This window comes from Anas platyrhynchos, chromosome 16, assembly GCF_047663525.1.
Source record: "Anas platyrhynchos isolate ZD024472 breed Pekin duck chromosome 16, IASCAAS_PekinDuck_T2T, whole genome shotgun sequence".
NCBI classification, from domain to species: domain Eukaryota; kingdom Metazoa; phylum Chordata; class Aves; order Anseriformes; family Anatidae; genus Anas; species Anas platyrhynchos.
Window position 1 is genome coordinate 12,098,804 of NC_092602.1, and position 17,677 is coordinate 12,116,480.

The 17,677-nt window shown below is 46.0% G+C and overlaps 1 protein-coding gene across 1 annotated transcript in view; it reads left to right on the forward strand.

Annotated features, from left to right (window-relative positions):
* Positions 1-4,213: 4,213 nt before the first annotated feature.
* GALNT9 (polypeptide N-acetylgalactosaminyltransferase 9) overlaps positions 4,214-17,677 on the forward strand; it is a 429,083-nt gene continuing 415,619 nt past the window's right edge. Inside the window, exon 1 of the mRNA XM_072024316.1 lies at positions 4,214-4,365. The gene's annotated coding sequence lies outside the window, so the exon portion shown is untranslated. The remainder of the gene's footprint in view (positions 4,366-17,677) is intronic.

Here is a 17,677-nt window from a genome sequence, read left to right on the forward strand (position 1 = left end):
TTTCTTCTGGATGTTAAGCTTTGTGGAGATTTAAAGGGCAATTTCTCTCTCTTTTCCTCTAGCTCTCACAAAGTATTACAATAAGGAACTGCAGTGACAGACAGTACTTAAAGGTATGGTTTAGAAGTGATTCATCTGTGAAACACAGTGTAGCATATTTTATTGTATTTTAGCTAGTAAAAGCTGTGCATTGTAGCCTGGCTCTGTCATCCTGCAAGGTAAATTATACTTATAGGAATCTCAGCCACCTAGCTGAATGTAAGTACCCTCTATACAAGAGTTAATGCAGTAGATTTGTTCTTAGACATGTATTTGTAAAATATTTAAGCTGCATGAAAAGGGCATCTGTAGGAAGATATGATTACAGGATCACATAAGTGTAGCACGGTGCTGTCATATTTTAAGATTAAACAGCAGTCATTAGGCGTTGATGGCTGACACTGCATGCGAAGAGGAAGGGGAGCCCCTTCAAAAGCTCGGTGGGCTCTGAGCCAGGGGAGGACAGGGAGCAGCCTGAGCCTCACAGCTACTCCCCCAGCTGCAAGGTTGCCCCAGCTTGAAGGACTGCGTGTTTACTGCTTCTGGGACCCTCCTACGTTGCCTTCTTACAGCAGGAGAACAGAGCTGTGGGAAATTGCCTGCTTGTTCATGCTTTACGCTTGCTACATTCCAGGCAGAAAAGCACAGATGATCAGGAGATGCTCTTCTCAACTTTATAGCGTAACTTGTCATTGCGGTGCTGCTAGTGCTTTCCAAATGCACACAGCAATTTCACAAGCTCTCCAACATAGCTGGGCAGTGTGTTGTAGCCTCCTGGCATGAAGCAGTTCAATCTGCTAGCGCTACAGCTTTGAGCAAAGCAGAAAAACGGGGTATCGGTCCTTATTGCAGAGGGGCTGAGTTAGAGTTGCAGAAAACAACACAGACCTCTGCACTCTGACCACAAAGCTCCTCTGAGCTTTAAGCAAGCTAGACTTGAATCTCCTATAGGCTTGAATCTTACTTATTTATTCACATAGTGCTAGCAGTTTTCCGCCAAAAGGAGAGGAGGACGTGTTCGGGTGCTACAGTATGAGGTAAATTATTGGAATTGTTTGATTGCAGATGCCTAGCCCTAAATCACACAGTCTAAATAATCTCCAATTCATGGAAGCGTTTTAGCAGCCTTCCATTGACTTCACAAAACTCTGAACGCATGTTTAAAGTTAAGTGCATGCTTGAGATCTGCTGAATCATACAGCAAATAAAATATGCAGAGCTGGTCTTTAATATAACCTACTGATTCATGTAAAAACTACACATTTCCCGCAAAGCCTACTTTGAGTTAATTAATGGGCATTAAGGACTTACATTTTTCTAGCAGAGAAGGGCCCCAAGGGATCACAGCAATTTATGTTCAGACCCTGAACGATACCAGTGCAATCTTCCCATGGAGACAAAGCCCCAAGCGCTCCCTCTGTGATACGGCTGATGGATGGGTTTTCGCTGCCTCCGACACCCCATGGGTCAGGAGGGAGGACCTGGCCTTTGACCCGTCCCTTTCATCCGCTCGGGCTGGGAGCGTGCCCACTGCGTCACCAATTCTGGGGAAAACGAGGGGTGTCTGCACCCTGGCAAGGAAGGAGGGGAGCAGGGGCTCTGCCCTCTTGAACATGTTTCCAGCGTTTAGCACGATCACACCACCTCCCATCGCTGTCATTACCACCTTCTTCATGAGCCTGATAAAACGAGGCTATGATCTGTGTCTGCGGAGCATGCCGGCCACACGAATCACTTGCTATTAATTTATTTTCTTTCAGAAGCAGAGCCAAATGAACTGGGGTAGTTGGGTGTGACAGCAGGAGACAGGCCGAGTGCCAGCGGAGCAAGAGACTGCTGGCTTGCTGTGGCAAAGTGTCCCAGGGCCTTGCTAAGGTGGGACCGTGCTTGTGCGGCCCCTGCCACGGGAAGGAAGGGAGCACTCCTTCAGGTAGAAGGGACGAATTGAAGACATCAGTTCCCAAGGCACCAGGAACACAGCAGGAGCTGACAAATGCAACGCAATTTGCGTGACACCACTTCAGTGCCCCAGCTCTGTTTGGCAGCCAAAGCTTTAACGAAATGGAGCTTGGCAGCTGTAGGCTGAACGGTGCTTTCACAGAAGTCAGAGGGAACACCAGGCTGGAGAGACCTCCTTCATCAGCAGCTCTGATCCCATGGGTCCCAGATAACCATCTCTATACGTTTATCAGGCTCCATTTTAAAGCTACACAGACTGGCTGAGGTTTCTTTGTCCTTGTATGTTTGCCTCCATTACTGCTATCCCAGGTCTGTTCCAGAAGCTCACTGCTGGTGGCAAACTGGTTATCTTCCACTCTGATTTTACTCGGTCTTATGTCAACGTTGCCTGGTAGCTGTTTCCCTTCTTTCTATACATCCTCCTCAAAATCATTGCTTAGCCCCATTCCCAGCCCTGCGTGGTCCTCCTTCTGCTGGAAAAGCAGGGAGAAGGCAGGTGAATATGTGAGTGTCATGGGCAGCACCAGAGCAATAAGTTGGTGGTGTGGTAAGACAAGCATGAGGAGTGAGCACAAGGGTGAACACTTGGGGTGCTGGTGATATTACTTGGTCAGAAGGGGATTTATTAGGACATTTTTGTGCAGGATGTGGAGCACCTGAGCAGACTTGAAGCACAGAATTACGCTCAGCAGTTCTCAACTATTTGGCCTTGGGAGCACCACATTTCAGCCTCCTTGTCCCCATCTGTGAAAAACAGGATAATAATAGTCAGTCAGCTCTCCCCAGGGTATTGTGGGGGTCGAGCAGTCAACATCTGTAAAGGGTGTGGACCACTTAAAGCATTAAAGAAATTAAAAGTATCATTATTATTAATCTTCCTGTGCCTCAGTTCCCCATTTGTTAACTCTCACCTAGTACATTTTGACTCCTGTTTCCTCATGGAGCTCTGCCCCAGGAGGTGTTGGTTGGAGATGAGCCCTCCAGCCACTACCACTCATAACCAGAGCTTGCTTGGAACAGATCCTCAGAAGAGCCGAAAATACAAAGTTTTGCTACTTTGACAGCTTTAATCCCATTTCTGAAATGTATAGTTATTCATGTTATAAATTCATGTTATCACTGCAGAAGAAAACAAAGCTACTGACCCTCTGGGTGCACACATGCACAGTGTAGGCACCACTTCGATGAGCAGAGGCTGGTGTCTCCCAGACTCCTTTGGTCACGGGGCCTCTCCGCTGCCCTCCTAGAGAAGTCTGACTCTTCTTTTTTTTTGGAGATTTTCTAGTGTCAAGTTTATGGCCTTTATCCACTTGCTTTAAGCCCATTCTCAGTGTAACTGTTGACATCTGAATTGATTTCCAAGACAGAGCTGCAAGTGGTCTTGTAAACTGTTGTCGACAACAGTTGTAATTAAAGAGTAGAGAGTGCAAACACAGACCACAATAGCAGCCTGTAGGAGTTACGCTGCTGTATCAGCTTTAATGTGGAGAAGCCCTCAGGGCCATATCAGTGCTTACAAGGGCTTCTTGCTTGCTTTCCTTCCCCCTCCTGTCTTTTGAAAGGGACAAAAAAAAAAAAAAAAAAAAAAAAAAAAAAATAAAAAAAAAGGCTAGCAAAGCTTTTCCATAGCGAGAGCCAAGGAGCTGATAGTGCGAGAAATGCCACCTTCCTGCATGACAGTCCCTGTAGGGCCCCTTGGCACAGGGAGAGGGGGCAGAAAGGACATCTCCCTTCTGCAAAACACTCTCAGGGCAAGAACATCAGTGTGTGGTCCTGGGCATTGTCCGTCTCGCTGGGGCGGGAGGAGGGACAAGCCAAAGGAGTTGAAGACATGGAAAAAGATTGCTAGGGATGGGCCTGCTGGCTCCCAAATTCTGGTTGCAGCAGAGACTACCTATATCTGGAATTGGCTGCAAGATAGCTGATTTCACATTAAAATAACCCATGACTATCAGCTTATTTTGTCTGACATGGATCATTTGACATTTCAGTTCATGCTACTAAGCGCACCTTGGAAGTGGGCCTGCTGCAATTTGCCTGCAGCAAGAAGAAAGATCTCCAAAGAGCTCTTGAACCTCTGCCAGCTGTGAAGGAGAGCCCACACCTTTCTGCGTGTAAGCACTGATCTCTTCACCTGTGTGGTCTCTCCTGCTGCAGCTTCTCCCAGAACGGGCGCCGCTCCTCCCTTTAAAAGGCAGCTCTCAAGCAGCTGGGATCTTTTCTGCATCCTCGCTCTGTGCTTGGATTCTGCATGATGTTTCTTGCTGAGAGTGGACTCGTGGGGCCTTGTCTACAAACAAATACATCCAGTGTGGCTGGGAGCACAGCCAAAGTGCTGTGGGAAAGCAAAGGAGTTTGAACAGCGTGGTAAGAATGCGAAGGGTAATAATAGGATTTCTGGGGCTGTCTGGGCTGTGGGAACTGGGAATGCTTCTGTGCTGGGAGAGGACTGATGTTTGTTATCATCTCCCGAGCCCTGGTTTTCCTAGAAAGGAGTTGAAGCCACCTGGAAGGAGGTCATAGTTCTTTCCAGGAGTGTCTGGGCTGTGCAGATAGGGTTGTAGGGTACACAGCGACCCTGCTTGATAAACACAATGTTATAAGGCCCCAGGATGATGACAGGTCACATACCTGTGTTACCTACCCAGGTAATGCTTCCTGATTAGCCTTAATCCTGTCAGTCTCATCAACCCACTCCATAATCATTAATTTCCAGCTGCAGTTTCCTATATGCAGTTTAAGAGGAATGATCTGGCAGATTAAGGGAGTGCCTTGTAGGTGGTATAACTTTACCCACCCCTTCAATGATATATCCCACCTGTCCTCCAGGAGGGCAGTGGTGAACCTCCTCTTCCAGTGGCACGGGTTTAGGAAGTTAATCATCTCAGAGCCAGGTCAGAAGGATAAGAAATGGAGCAAACCTCATGAGACTTGAGCCTGTGGATGGAAGGTTGAGGGATGGAAGATGGAGGGTCTGTTTGGGTGCTGATTTGCTTGTTGGCTTTGTGCTGGTGTAGGGAGGTGTAACTTTGCTTCTGCACACTTGTTGAGATTTTTTTGTATTGATGAATTTTTATTTTTGTGTGTTTTTTTTTTTTTGTTGTTGTTGTTTAAAATATTTCCCTGAAATTATTTGGCTTGATTTCTGAACTACTCCAAAATAAGTTCTTTGGGTTTCAGGTCTGTATTCTTATCTGTCTTGTCCAAAGCTTGACTGCTTGCAAACTGTATGTGGTGAGCTGCGTGTCACTGCAGTTCTCCCTGATCCCTGCTTGCTCTGTTAATCTAGCAAGGTTGTTTTTCTTGAGCTTGGCTTGTTTGTCAAGTGAAGCGTCATACAGTGCCTGGAGCCAGGATGAAACTCTTGAAACTCAATAGTTTGCATGCTGCTGCTTCAGAAAGCTCAATTTACTTGGGATGAGTTATTCCGAAGTAATATTTTTCTTTCCTGTTTATTTTTCCTGACAGATCTTCTGCTCTCCCTGTGCCCTATCACATTAAACCGTTTATGCAGAAAGCCAGCAGTCTGGGTTTGTCCTCATGACTTTACTGGAACCAGTTGCTTATTCCTATCGTAATTCTGCCAGTAAGCACTTCAGTGAAAGAAATGATAAACTACTGGCTGCAGTTGCTACATTTCACTGCAGAGTTATATGTGAAATTGCTTCCTCATTTTAGGTTAATGGTCTGATACATAAATGCTGAAAGCTATCTTTGAGTTTCATCCCGTGAAATGCTGCAGAATCCAAAGTGAGGAGCAAGTCTGTGTACTGCCTCCTTTAAGGAAGGGAGCCACGGGCTCTGCAGTGATATCTGTATCTACAAAGGCTGATGATTGTGGTTTTGCCTCTGAACAAAAAAGCAAATGACACCCAGCTGGGGGACAAAGGCAAATATTTGAACCAACTCCTTTCTGAGGCCTTCTCCTCTTTGTTTCTTCCAGCACAGACATCCATGGACTACAAAGAGAAACATTTCTTCCTCACTTCACCAGTGGTGTTGGAAGCATCCTCCAAATACTAATTTAATTTTTCTTCCACAACACTAGAAATAAATGTAACAAAAGGCTTCCTTCTTTGCAATGTTTTTCATCTAGACTGCCATATCCAAATGTCTCTTCAATCTCTTATCTCTTAATACTTAAGCAAAGAATTACTCATGGGACCATTCTTTTTTTGATGTGAAGGCAGTCCCTGTAACTCCACCGCATGGAGACCAACTGGGAAAGTAATCTATGCAAATTACATCTACTTTTCTGGTTGAATCACATTCCCTTCACTCATGGTAATGAGTCACTTGGCATAAAGTGGACTGTTACTATGAATGGAGAGCATATCAGGGCTCTGCTTCTCAAGAATTACTTCTACTTGCTGAATCTCATTTAGGCCTGGAACCACAAGGGGTGAGGCTCTGCTGTCAGCCTCTCTGTGCTTCAGTGACTACAGTTAATCAGATTTTCACTGGTATAACAGGGGAAAATTGGTCCCAAACTCTTGTTAACCTTGGACACTGAGGATGATGGCTCACAGGCAGTCATCAAAGCTGTCTCATGCAGTTCCCAAATACTGCCCACATGGTCTTTTTTCTGTAGTAATACTGAGACTAAACCAAGAACTGATCTCAGTGAAGAGGAAGGCAGAGGTTCCATCCCATGTGCGGTGTCTGAAAAAGAAATGACTCTCGATGCAGCCTGCCTGGCTTAGGGGGACTAATTCCTGCAGTCAGCTGCCATCTGAAAACTGGTCCTTTTTGTATCTCAGCACTGGAACAGAACAACCTAAATTGAATTACCACTCTGGAAAATCTTATTTTCTTTTCCTTTTTTTTTCTTCTTACATACTAATTAACCCAATGACCAGATGGTGAGGTCTGGTTCCTAGACTAAAAGCACAGCCATCAGAAGAGCTAGTATTTCCTGCTCACATCTTTGTAAGCTATAACAAAAGAAACTCCTGTGGGCACGACAAGTTAAATTTCCCCCAACCTTACATACACTTGCATAGCTCTTTCTTCAGTAGACTACCTAATTCTTATTTATTGTAATGGAAACAGATGACTGACACTGAAATATTATGACACCACTGCTTGATAGTAGAATGACATGTTGCAATGTCACTGTCTTATGAGAATAACTATCCCATATTACATGGGTAGTGAATTGAAACACATCCTTTAGAAAGATGCCTAATCTCATTTTTAAAGCTCTGGGTGATGGCAAGGTCCCTATCTTGTCAAGAAGGTCTTTAATTGTCCTTACTGCTAGGATAGTGCTTTTTTTTTTTTTTTTTTTTTTATCTAGTGTCATTGACTTGCTGTGTGACCTTGGATGAGAAGGGATGGATTAGTTGTTTAAAGCTAAATTGATCTTGGAATTTATGTAGTAATATACCCACTCTGGAGAGCATCCAGGGTTGTTTTAAATGGGTGAACCCTGGATGGAGTTCCAGGCTCAGTACTTATTTTGTGTGTGTGCAATGTGGGTATCACTTTGTGATATTGCTGGCCTAGGGTATAAATTTTGTTAAGCAGGAGGCCTGGGCATAGTCTGTGCCTCTGAGAATCATCTCAATGTTCTTCAGACAGGATCTTCTGTGAAGCTGTTTTATTTGTGATTGCAATGGCAGGCATCCTGTCGATTGGGAGCACACTTTAGTAAACATGTCCTAACCTTTTATTCCCTATTACCCAACACCTGATCACCTCCCCTGTTTCCTCATTGCCTGAGTACTACAGGTTCACAGGTTACTCAACACTCCTCTCTAGCATATATGTACAAATGTTTCTTTATTTTCAACCCATTAATTTTTCCTTTCTTATGTTTTGAGAACATGTGATCTTTGTTTTACTGTTCTCACACTGCTCATCCTGTTTTTCTCAAGCTTCTACCTAATTTTGGAACAGTGAGGCCTTCTACTGTCCACGTATCTACTTAGCATTTCTCCTTATTATGACTACACAACTACCTTGGAATACAGAAAAGTAATTCTCTACTGCCAAAACACAACTTTGTTTCTCACAGTGCCTATAACAGTAGGTGAGATATTTGATCAGGTCTGTTGGCAGAGTGGCAATGCTGCTTCCTGACTTTTAGGAGGAGCAGTGAAGATGAACTTCTGAATGCTTCTGAAGCTGTGATGCCATGGTATGTGATCCTGTAGATACCTGTAAAAAGAGTAAAAAATACCACGGTTATGTTTCCACTGAAACTGTATGTTAGTTAGCACACCCTTAGCATACCCAGTTGTCTCATTTTGCACTGCTTTGCAACAAATTTCACTGCGAATGTTAAGTATAGTCTGAGTGACAGCCCAGGTGAATCATCACACATCTGTCATCAGAGTAGCATTTAACTAATTAGGAGATAAATGACAATGCCATTAAGAACATATTGAGACCAGTGAAAAATGTTCCAGCGATGATAGAAATCACACTCGGTAACAGTCGCTGAAATGGCTGACAGGTCTGCGCCGTTCTGGAGTGTTACTCAACGTGGGGGGAGCCCAGAAGCTTTAAAGCAGCATCTCTCTGCCCTGATCTAGACAAATTACCTTTGTCCCTTGATCCAAACAAACTCTGATCTCTCTGCTGCCATTGAACTCACCTTGTCTGAAACATAATCTGACTACTTTATTCTACCTCTGTACTGGGAATTCTCTCTATCATTAGCATTTCAATCTATTTAATTCACTAAGGGTCGCTGAGCAATGTAACCGAATCCATGCTAAGCTACCACTGGCAATTTAGCTGTCAGATAGTCTCACCTTCTATTTTTAGTTGCACTCAAATTCCTTGCTTGGGGCGGGGGGGGGCAGGGGCACTCTGAATTTCTGGATTAGCTTCCCCGGATCCCCCTCTATTGTATCACTGTCAGTTATCTTTTAGTTCGGAGTCCTGTTTACATTGTTCTATTATACTAATTACAGCTTGTCAAAGGTATGGACAGAGCACTCGGGCATTTTATCCACAGACCAGTAACTCTGGGACTAAGCCCCTGCATTTAGAGCTGCAAGCACTCGGTATTACTGTCGTGATGTAAGTCTTTGTTAAAAACACCTCTTTTAATTGCACAGCTCATACCTCCAAAATCTTGAGATCTAATGGCTTAAGTTAGGCACTGAATTTCATCCTTTGGTTATCTGTGATGTACTCCATAGTGCCAGGTCCTTCTGCTTGGGCAGGCCAGGAATAGCATCGCCTCTGTCTTTCACTCCCTGCCTCCTGCACAGATTCCACTGCATATTGTATTTATTTTCTCATGCCACACCACTCTCCCTAAGCTCTATGTTCTAATGATCTTCTTAGCAAGCACATATGCCGCAGCATATATTTAGTTTTGAACCAGCTTATGGATCTCCTTAGGTGCAATTCAGGGCAGGAAGCAATTTGTTCTTGTTAATGAAGCTGTGTACACGTGCACACTCTGCCAGTGTCAGCTACAGTTTGTTTGCCTGTTGCACCTGCTTGAGCTCTATATTTAAGTCATCTTGAAGTGTAATTCAAAAAATAAGCAGAGAATGGTGAAACACATGTGCAGAGGCCTTTTTGGGGGGAGGAAAGCAGGCAGGTTGGGCATTTATGTTGTAAAATTCATCTCTAAATTTACTGTTATATTCTTTCACTGGTTATTTCACTGGAGATTACAGCCTTTCAGGGTAAATGTAGGAAGGTGGTAGCATGTAACAGAATATTTGAGTAAAAGGTCAGGGACTCAGCTTCACTAACTCTTGCTGATCAGCCCTGTGGCTCTGTGGTCACTTAATGCCTCCCCGTTCACCTTTTTCAGGCTTTAGCTACCAGCTACTATCTGGCCTTCGAGTCCTGAAAGTGTGCGAGGCTGAGAAAGGAGACTCTGGGAGGGGTGTGTTACATTCAGAGGTAACTGGTAGAAGGCTGCCCTGCTTCTGATTCCTGCTCTACCTGCCACTGTATACATGTTTTCCTGTGCAAGTGCTATGCAAAGGTGAGGAAAGAGCTGTGGCTATTCTCTAGGAGGATCATTGCTGGGGAGGAAAGCAGAACATTGATCAGGAGCATCCGTAATACCCAATTCAGATTGCTGATGAATACATCCTGACTTTGGGCACATACCTCCTGTTAATACTAATGGGAATGTCACACATGAATGCTGGAGAATATTGCCCATTATTTTTGGTCTCAGAGCTCAGAGTTGAGATTCCTGGAGAAAAATGGCCATTTGTTGTGTGTTGCAGGCTGCAATTCATTACACACAGTGCATGGTGGCTGTTATTTACCTTACAGAACTGTAATGTGATAAGGAGTCTATGTAAGCCACTTAATGGTCTGTCTACCTTAAAGAAAATGTGTACCTGATCAGGCTCTGATTTATGCCACTTTCACCCCAGTGCAACTGTATTGGCTTCAGCGGTGCTCTCTCTGATTTATGCTAGTCTTAGTTGGACTTTATGAGTTTATGTACTTTATATAACTCAAGTACGTGAGGAAAATGCAGTCTAATAAAAAAAAATCTGTCTGTGCATTGTGGCTGTATGTTCTTTGCAGAGCCATTAACAGGTACTACAAAAACACCTTCTGCTCCTCTGCAGTGCCTGTATATTCCAGGGGGTTATCCCATGTCTAGAGTTGTAACTTAGTGGGTTTGTACTCCACAGATGTGCTGCCTTCTTGGCACAGTGGGGTGTACAGCTAGGTGGCAGGTATGGTAAACCTTGTAGGATAAGATTTTGGCTGTGGTAATGGGGGCTTGTCATATTTTGCATGGCAGATCAAGTTCCTTGCCCTAAAACATATGAACTCCATGGAGGTGTTATGGCCCTTCAGCCTGAACACAACTGCCCTCCTTATCTCTGTTGTCTTGCTGCATCAGCACTTATCTTATGGCTTTGGGCAGGAAAACAGGCTGTTTATGATGTTTACATGCAGCTGGGATGCACAGTCTTAGATGTAGGACTCCTTGTGCTAGCAAATGTATAAACAAACTAGGAAACGGCTCTGTCCCATGAGCCTACGCTCCCATGAATGAGAGCTTCTCCAATTGCCATGGCAGCCTTTGTCTTGCTGAGAAGGATGTGATCTTTCCTCAAAACTCTGGACCTGGGATGTCAGTCTGGACTCTGGTGCAGATGTTGGATAGATGTCCATTACTGCCATTGGATTCCAGGTCAGCTCCTCTTCTGGGGCACACTGGGTTGCTGATGGTCAGCCTTGATACCTAAGACCACTCTAGTTGGTCCTTGTTTCCTTCATCTTTCCTTGCGAACTTTGCCTGCTGTCCTGTTAAGCTCCTAAGTGCGTTTTCACCTTATGGATGAGAACTGAGTACACTCAGGTGTCAGCTATGAGTACAGAGGCTGAGTGAAGGTCTTAGGGAGAATGGCAAATCCACTTTAGGGTTTGTCTGTACTGCAAAGGCAGCATGATAAATATGTCCCTGAGTTATGTGTCTTGGAATTGTAATACTAGTATCTTAGTTTGGAGAGGTTTCTGGGTAGCCTTTACCTATCGGTGTGATGGCAGACTGAGATACTGCCATGTTCTGTTGCAGTTTTTCACCAACTGCATTGGCTCTTTCCATTAAAAAAAAAGCTGCTGTGGTCTTAAAATGGAAAGTACATCCTTAGCATGGTAAAACAGCAACTTGAAGGCTTGCTCTGCCTGTACTTAGCTGTAATTTATGCTTCTGCTTTCATAAGGGGTCTGTTTGCCCTTGATGCATGTGCGTAAGTCCCATTAACGTTAATAGGAGTTGAACACAAGCATTAGCTGACGAAGAATTCCCTAAATGCTGCCTTCAGCTCTAAAGCTGAGATGTGGTCCCTGCCTTTGTCACTCATCAGCTCCTTGCAGCCTGGAGCTGCTCCTCCTCCTCTCCGGCCACGTAGCAGCCAAGCAAGGCTTGTCAGCACGGGGCACCACGGGTGTCCTCGCCTTAGGAAGGCTGGTGGGAGATGTCTGAATTCCTTGGAAAAGCGCAGGCTGCCCAGGAATGGCAGAGATTCATCAGAACAGGGAGTTTCTCCTGAGCTGTCACTGTAATGAGCTCCAGCCCCTGGGTGGAGGAAGAAGGGGTGGCAGGAGGCGATGGGGAGAGCAGCAACTTGTTTCAGGCAACAAATCAGTTCCTAACTCCGCTCCAGAGCCATTTGCATAGCTGATGTTGGCCTGGGGTGGGCTGGAAATATAAGGCATTCTGTAGACAGCTGCCCAAGGGAATGCTAATTAGCTGGCAGGCAATTAATAATTAATCAGACTTTTGTTCATTGTGAAGACAGTGTTTTCTTTGGCAGCTCCATAATGTTCAGTTTGCCTCGCTTTTCTCTAGCAGGCTGATATCATCGTACTGGAACCGGGCTTCGTGGCGACACGCTGCTCCCTGCCCTTGGCATCCCGCGCACCCCGGCCACATGTGCAGCCCAGGCTGTGACCTTGGCGCTTGGCTGGGCTCTGACGGCCCATTTAACAACAGTCAGAGGCTGGAAAGGCGAGGGGAATGCTGTGCTATTTATAACCGGCTGGACAGTTAAATAATTCACATGCAGGCACTTGCAGTGGCCCGCGCTGTGCCTTGCACTCAAAAGGGGAGAGGAGCATCGCATCGCCCCTGTTAGACCTGCTTGACCTTACTGAGCATGGGTTCCCAGCCTCCTTAGCACAAAAACACAAGTGCAAACAAGCCTCCAGGAGTGAAATCCCTGCCTCGCTGATGTCAGCGGGACTCCTGGCTCTGACTGCAGCGGAGCCTGGATCACACTTAGCTGCAAGGCACAAGTTGTTCAGTGTTTCCTTTCTGTTTATTGCTGCAGAACCTCTTATGTTTTTTCTTTGTGACAGTAAAACCTGCTTATGGTGCAAGTAGGAGCCCAGTATGGGGAGTATCAAAACTTCTGGCAAAATAGGAATAATTTCAAGAAAGTTCATTAGAGACAGGAAGCTCCGTGTATGGCTGCTACTCTTGATTTGGGGCCTAAGAGGGCAGTTTCACAGGAAAATAATTCATCCCTGTGGTTCAGCCCAATCCTCCCCTGAGCAATCCTGTGGATTGGTTCACATCTCATTTAAAGGCCAGTACTCGTCTGCTCCAAATGTTGGGCATTTCCTAATTCTCACTCATTAAACAGGTGGAGCCAAACCTCTGTTTGTTGAGGAGACGTACATTTCCATGAGCAAGCCTTTTCATTTTCAAGTGGAGCTAGAATGGGAGGATTTACTACCATTGAAAACTGATTTGGACATAAATATTCTGTCCTGGTCTTGAGATGCCTTTATGATTATTATATTAAAATTTCATGACACCAGTGTAGAGCAGGGAGATACTATTCACATCTGACAGATGGGGAAGTGCTGGAGCAGTCTATAATAATTCACCTGCCTGTGTACCCAGAAAGTCTTAGATACAGGGATTAAATGAATTGAAGACCTTGAACTTCTACAAATAAAATCATTCTTGTGTTCCTATCTTCTGAGTCTGTTTGCAGTCATCAACGGGTAGTGCTTAGTATTTCCAATGGAGACAGGGCTTTTTCTTTGATTTCAGGCAAATTTGATAAGGGCAGTGAGTTCTACAATTAGGGAAATGTACCACACTGTACAGGCAGGGGAGACCCTGCTAAATCCTTGTCCATTGAAGAAAAGGCACGAACTCTGTCCTCTGGGCATGGAGGGATCCACAGAGGAGCTCAACTTTGAAAGACAAATGTGCAGCAAGCCAGGCTTCACTTATTCTGTTGTTAATAGGACTGCTTGTTTCCTTTGATTCCTATGTGTTAGCTCAGCTGTGTTTTGGGACTGAACAAGATCTTTCCACTAGTTCAATTTCAAACACATGGTAAATGACTCTGTGCCTGGAGCACCCAAGACTCCCGGGTGGTCTCTGCGCAGAGGCTGGGGCCGCTTGCTTCTGAGATCAGGCGAGACGTGGCTCGTTTGCGCTGCCGTAGTTAGCACCCGCTGGATCGTAGCAGAGCTAATTAGTGCAAGGAGGAGGAATCCCTCGGGTGTCCCAAGTCTGAGGTTCTCACCGTGTCTCCACACCCCGAATCATGACATTTGTTAATGGAGGCGTGTGAAGTCTCGCTCAAAGAATGCGGCTTGTGAGGATCCTTGGTGGCTTTAATGAATCATTTGTGGCCTGGGTGACTCAGCCAAATCAGGATGACAGCCAGCAGCTGGTCAGAGGGCTGAAGACTGAGGCTTTGACAGCACGCATTGATATCATGTGCTAAGAGCGCAGCATTTTTCAAAGGCCAGATGTAACCCGCGTAAGGGTTGCATACTTCTGAAAGAGCATTAGTGGAACACCAGGAAGGAAAACAAGTCTGGCATCAGAGATGTGTTTTTCTGGCCAGAAGTGCAGGCAAGTGGGTGGAAAGGCTGGACATCCAATGTTCGTATTTGAAAATAGAGCTGAAAGCACACTTGAAAAATGTGACCCTCTGCTCACCAAATCCCACTTCTTTCTCTACAGCTGCATGATGTCTGCCTTCCTCCCTTCCACAGTGCTAGAAGGTGTTCCTGTGGGAGGTAGATGCCCTACCTGCTTGAGAGTGCATGCAAAATGGCATGCTGCGCTCGGTGCAGTGCAGAAGTTCAATTTTCAGATAGTACAGAATTGGGATGTCTTATCTAATACTGCTGGCAGACTCTCCTGAGAGTCTGCACAGCAAAATTCACCTGCTTAGTATGGTGAATTTAAATCACTAGAGCCACACCGGCAAAACTCTCCTGTGCAGAACCTCATTCTGGACTAAAGTCCTTGAGTAATTATCCTGTAATAAAGTCACTTAAATTTTAGAATAGAGTGTCCATGTGGAGAAGTTATACAGGCACAGCTATATCAGGCTAATTATTTTGTTATAGCTATGTCAGTCAATTTCTCAAGGCCTCAGTCACATGGGAAAGTTGAAATGATGTATTTTTTACAGTCTGCAGCAATTCTTTATTTTTTAATGTCCATTAGTGCTTGACTAATGCTGAATGATAGTGGAAATTCTCCAGGACAAAGACAGCTCTCACAATTTCCTCGTGGTTATCACAGGAATTTGGATCTATCTTATTAAAGCTAACATGTAATGAATTGCTGGTGATTGGGGGTTTATAGCTGAATCAACTGGGAACTACGGAGCTATTGTTTACTAAATTCAACTGAAATAGTTAGAAACCTAGAAATTTATAGAGAACATCCTTATTTATGTGTTAAGAATCCTTAAGATTTTTAGAGTTCATACTAAAACAGATTAAGACACAAAATTCCCTTCTTCCCACTCAGTATTGGAAGAGGTTGATATTTCATCAGAGGACTTCATGACTAAGCTTACCAGTTTCAGGGGTGTCGGAAATAGTCTAGTTCCTGAGCTAGTTGTTGCAAGATATATGCATTATGATTCATTATTAATTGCAGTGGAAATAGTACATTAGGATCAAACTGCACCTGTCAAAGGACAATTGCATATCTGAGATTTCTACAGAGATCTGCCTGAGCTAGCTTGGGTCTGGAGATTAAAGCATAGTAGGAGCTCAGTGACTGGATCCCCTCGGAGCTGTCTGGGGAAATGCTAGATGTAGCAAACAGGTGCCAACTGGATTTGTCGCAGTCATATGTGAATCTAAATTGAAAATGTGCTGGAACAGGGAAGACCAAAGATCTCTGTGCAATGAACACACTGTGGTTCCTGTACACTGCTCTCAGCACACAGCAAGCTTCTTGGGGATCTGAGGCTCGTGTACAAGGAAGCAGACCTGATAAGTGCTTAATTGAAAGTATGACTCAAAATGAAACCTGCCTGTAGTCGTCAAGCCTGCCTTACAGCTAAGTGTTATCTAACTACACGTATAATTTCTCCCTTCTCAGAAAAGGAAATGAGGTTGGTTTTGAGGTAGAGGACTCCAGCATGCACGACCAAATGGATGTAGCAGCTGGGATGTTCACAAGGACAAGAACACAGTGCAGTCTGCAGGGCATCCATGTACTGCATGCACGCCTGGATGGATGGATGGCTCGTTTATCCCGTCACTGTTTCCCTGGGCACAGACCATTGGGTAGCATGGATGCTCCTTTGCTAGCCTCTCCCAGTGCCTCTATGCCTGCAGGAAAGCTGCTCTCAATTCCAGTGCTTTGTGATGTTTTGTGACCCCTACTAGATGCGGTGGGGCAGAACCACCTGGTATAATGTCAGCTTACCTCCATGTGCTCACCTCTTTGGCTGTTTCTCTGATTTAGGTTTATGTACACATGGCTGAAAAAGGAAGGTTTGTGTTGCAATGTATGTGCACAAGAATTTTTTATTTTTTTTAAAAAAGGGCCCTCCTCTTCCAGGCTGCTGTGCGAAGGCTTAATCACGCTTTAGAATAACTGGAGTTATAAGCTGATGGGGCATTTAAAATGTTATCTGGTTCCAAACATCAAGTGTTCCAATTCTGCCTTAAGGGGACATTAGCTGATTGTCAAATCACAATGAGATTCTTATCACTTTATTTTAATAAACAGTTTTCATAAATGTTAACATTTTAATGGATGATTACATTCATATTTAGCTAGCAGATGCATTCATTTTGATTGATGTTATTTCCATGAGTACCAAAGGAATTAAATAATGATTTGTCACTTATGGTAAAGAGCTGCTTTTAAATAAACAACTTTATTTGTGGGGTTTGCTCGGATGGCGATGCAGAAGAGCATCGGGCCATGGTGCAGAGGCGAAGATCAGGGGTCGGGGGCAGCGGGGGGTGGTGCGTGGGATGGGGCAGTGCTGTCCCACCTCGCTGCAGCCCCTGCAGTCGCTTTGCCAGCAGGAGAGACCCCCACCCAGCACCCCGTGTAGGTGGGGAAGGGTGAGGAGCAAGTGGAGCCTCCCCTCCGCCTTTCGGTGGGGTTTATGGCTCTGTGTCACCCTGGAGGGGCTACACGAGGTAGGATGGAGTGGGGGTGACCCGCCGTGGTACCCGGAGCATCCCTCCTGGCACCGCTGACCCCAAGGAGGGTGGGGGGGGGGGGGTTGGCCCTGCCGTGGGCTGGCTGCCGGGGCCGGCCACCCTGTGCAGTGCTCTGTCCCCCTCTGGTGGCAAACCGGCCGGAGACCGAGGGCTGAGGAGCTGCAGGCAGTCAGCAGGGCCGGGGGGCTGAGGGGGTGCGTGTGGTCCTGCAGCTGGGGAGGGGGCTCTGGTCCCCTGTGCCCCCAGCTCGCCCCCAGCAGTGGTGCTCGGAGTGTGACGGGGCTGGGGGTGCCCCTGCCCCATCCTGCTTCGCCTGCTGGGGACCCCCACCCAGCGCCAGATCCCCCTGCCCCCCTCCGAGCTGTAGGCTCTGGCTGCCAGCCCGGGGGGAGCAGGTTCAGAGCCTCAGGGAAAACTGAAGGCAGCTGTGGCAGGCTCCCTCCCTGCCCGGGCTGCCGGGTTGGGCTGAGCAGCACCTTTGGAAGCTTCCCCCCAGACCTGGAAAGGGCAGGTTTGGGGTTTTGCTCTGCTTTGCAGAGCTGTGTGCAGGCCTGGAGGGGCACCTGGGGGAGCACGGGGGCTGTGGGAGGGCAGGGGCACAGCTGCTGCTCCTGCCTCTGTGTGGGCCATGGAGCTGATTTGGGAGAAGAAGCCTCCAGGAGTTTTGGTTGGGCTGAAGACATCCCGAGACCTGCTGTGAGGTATGTCAGGGCTGCTCGGTTCCCTTCTGCCTGGGACGTCATGTTCTTCTCTATTTCTTGCTGCTTTGCGT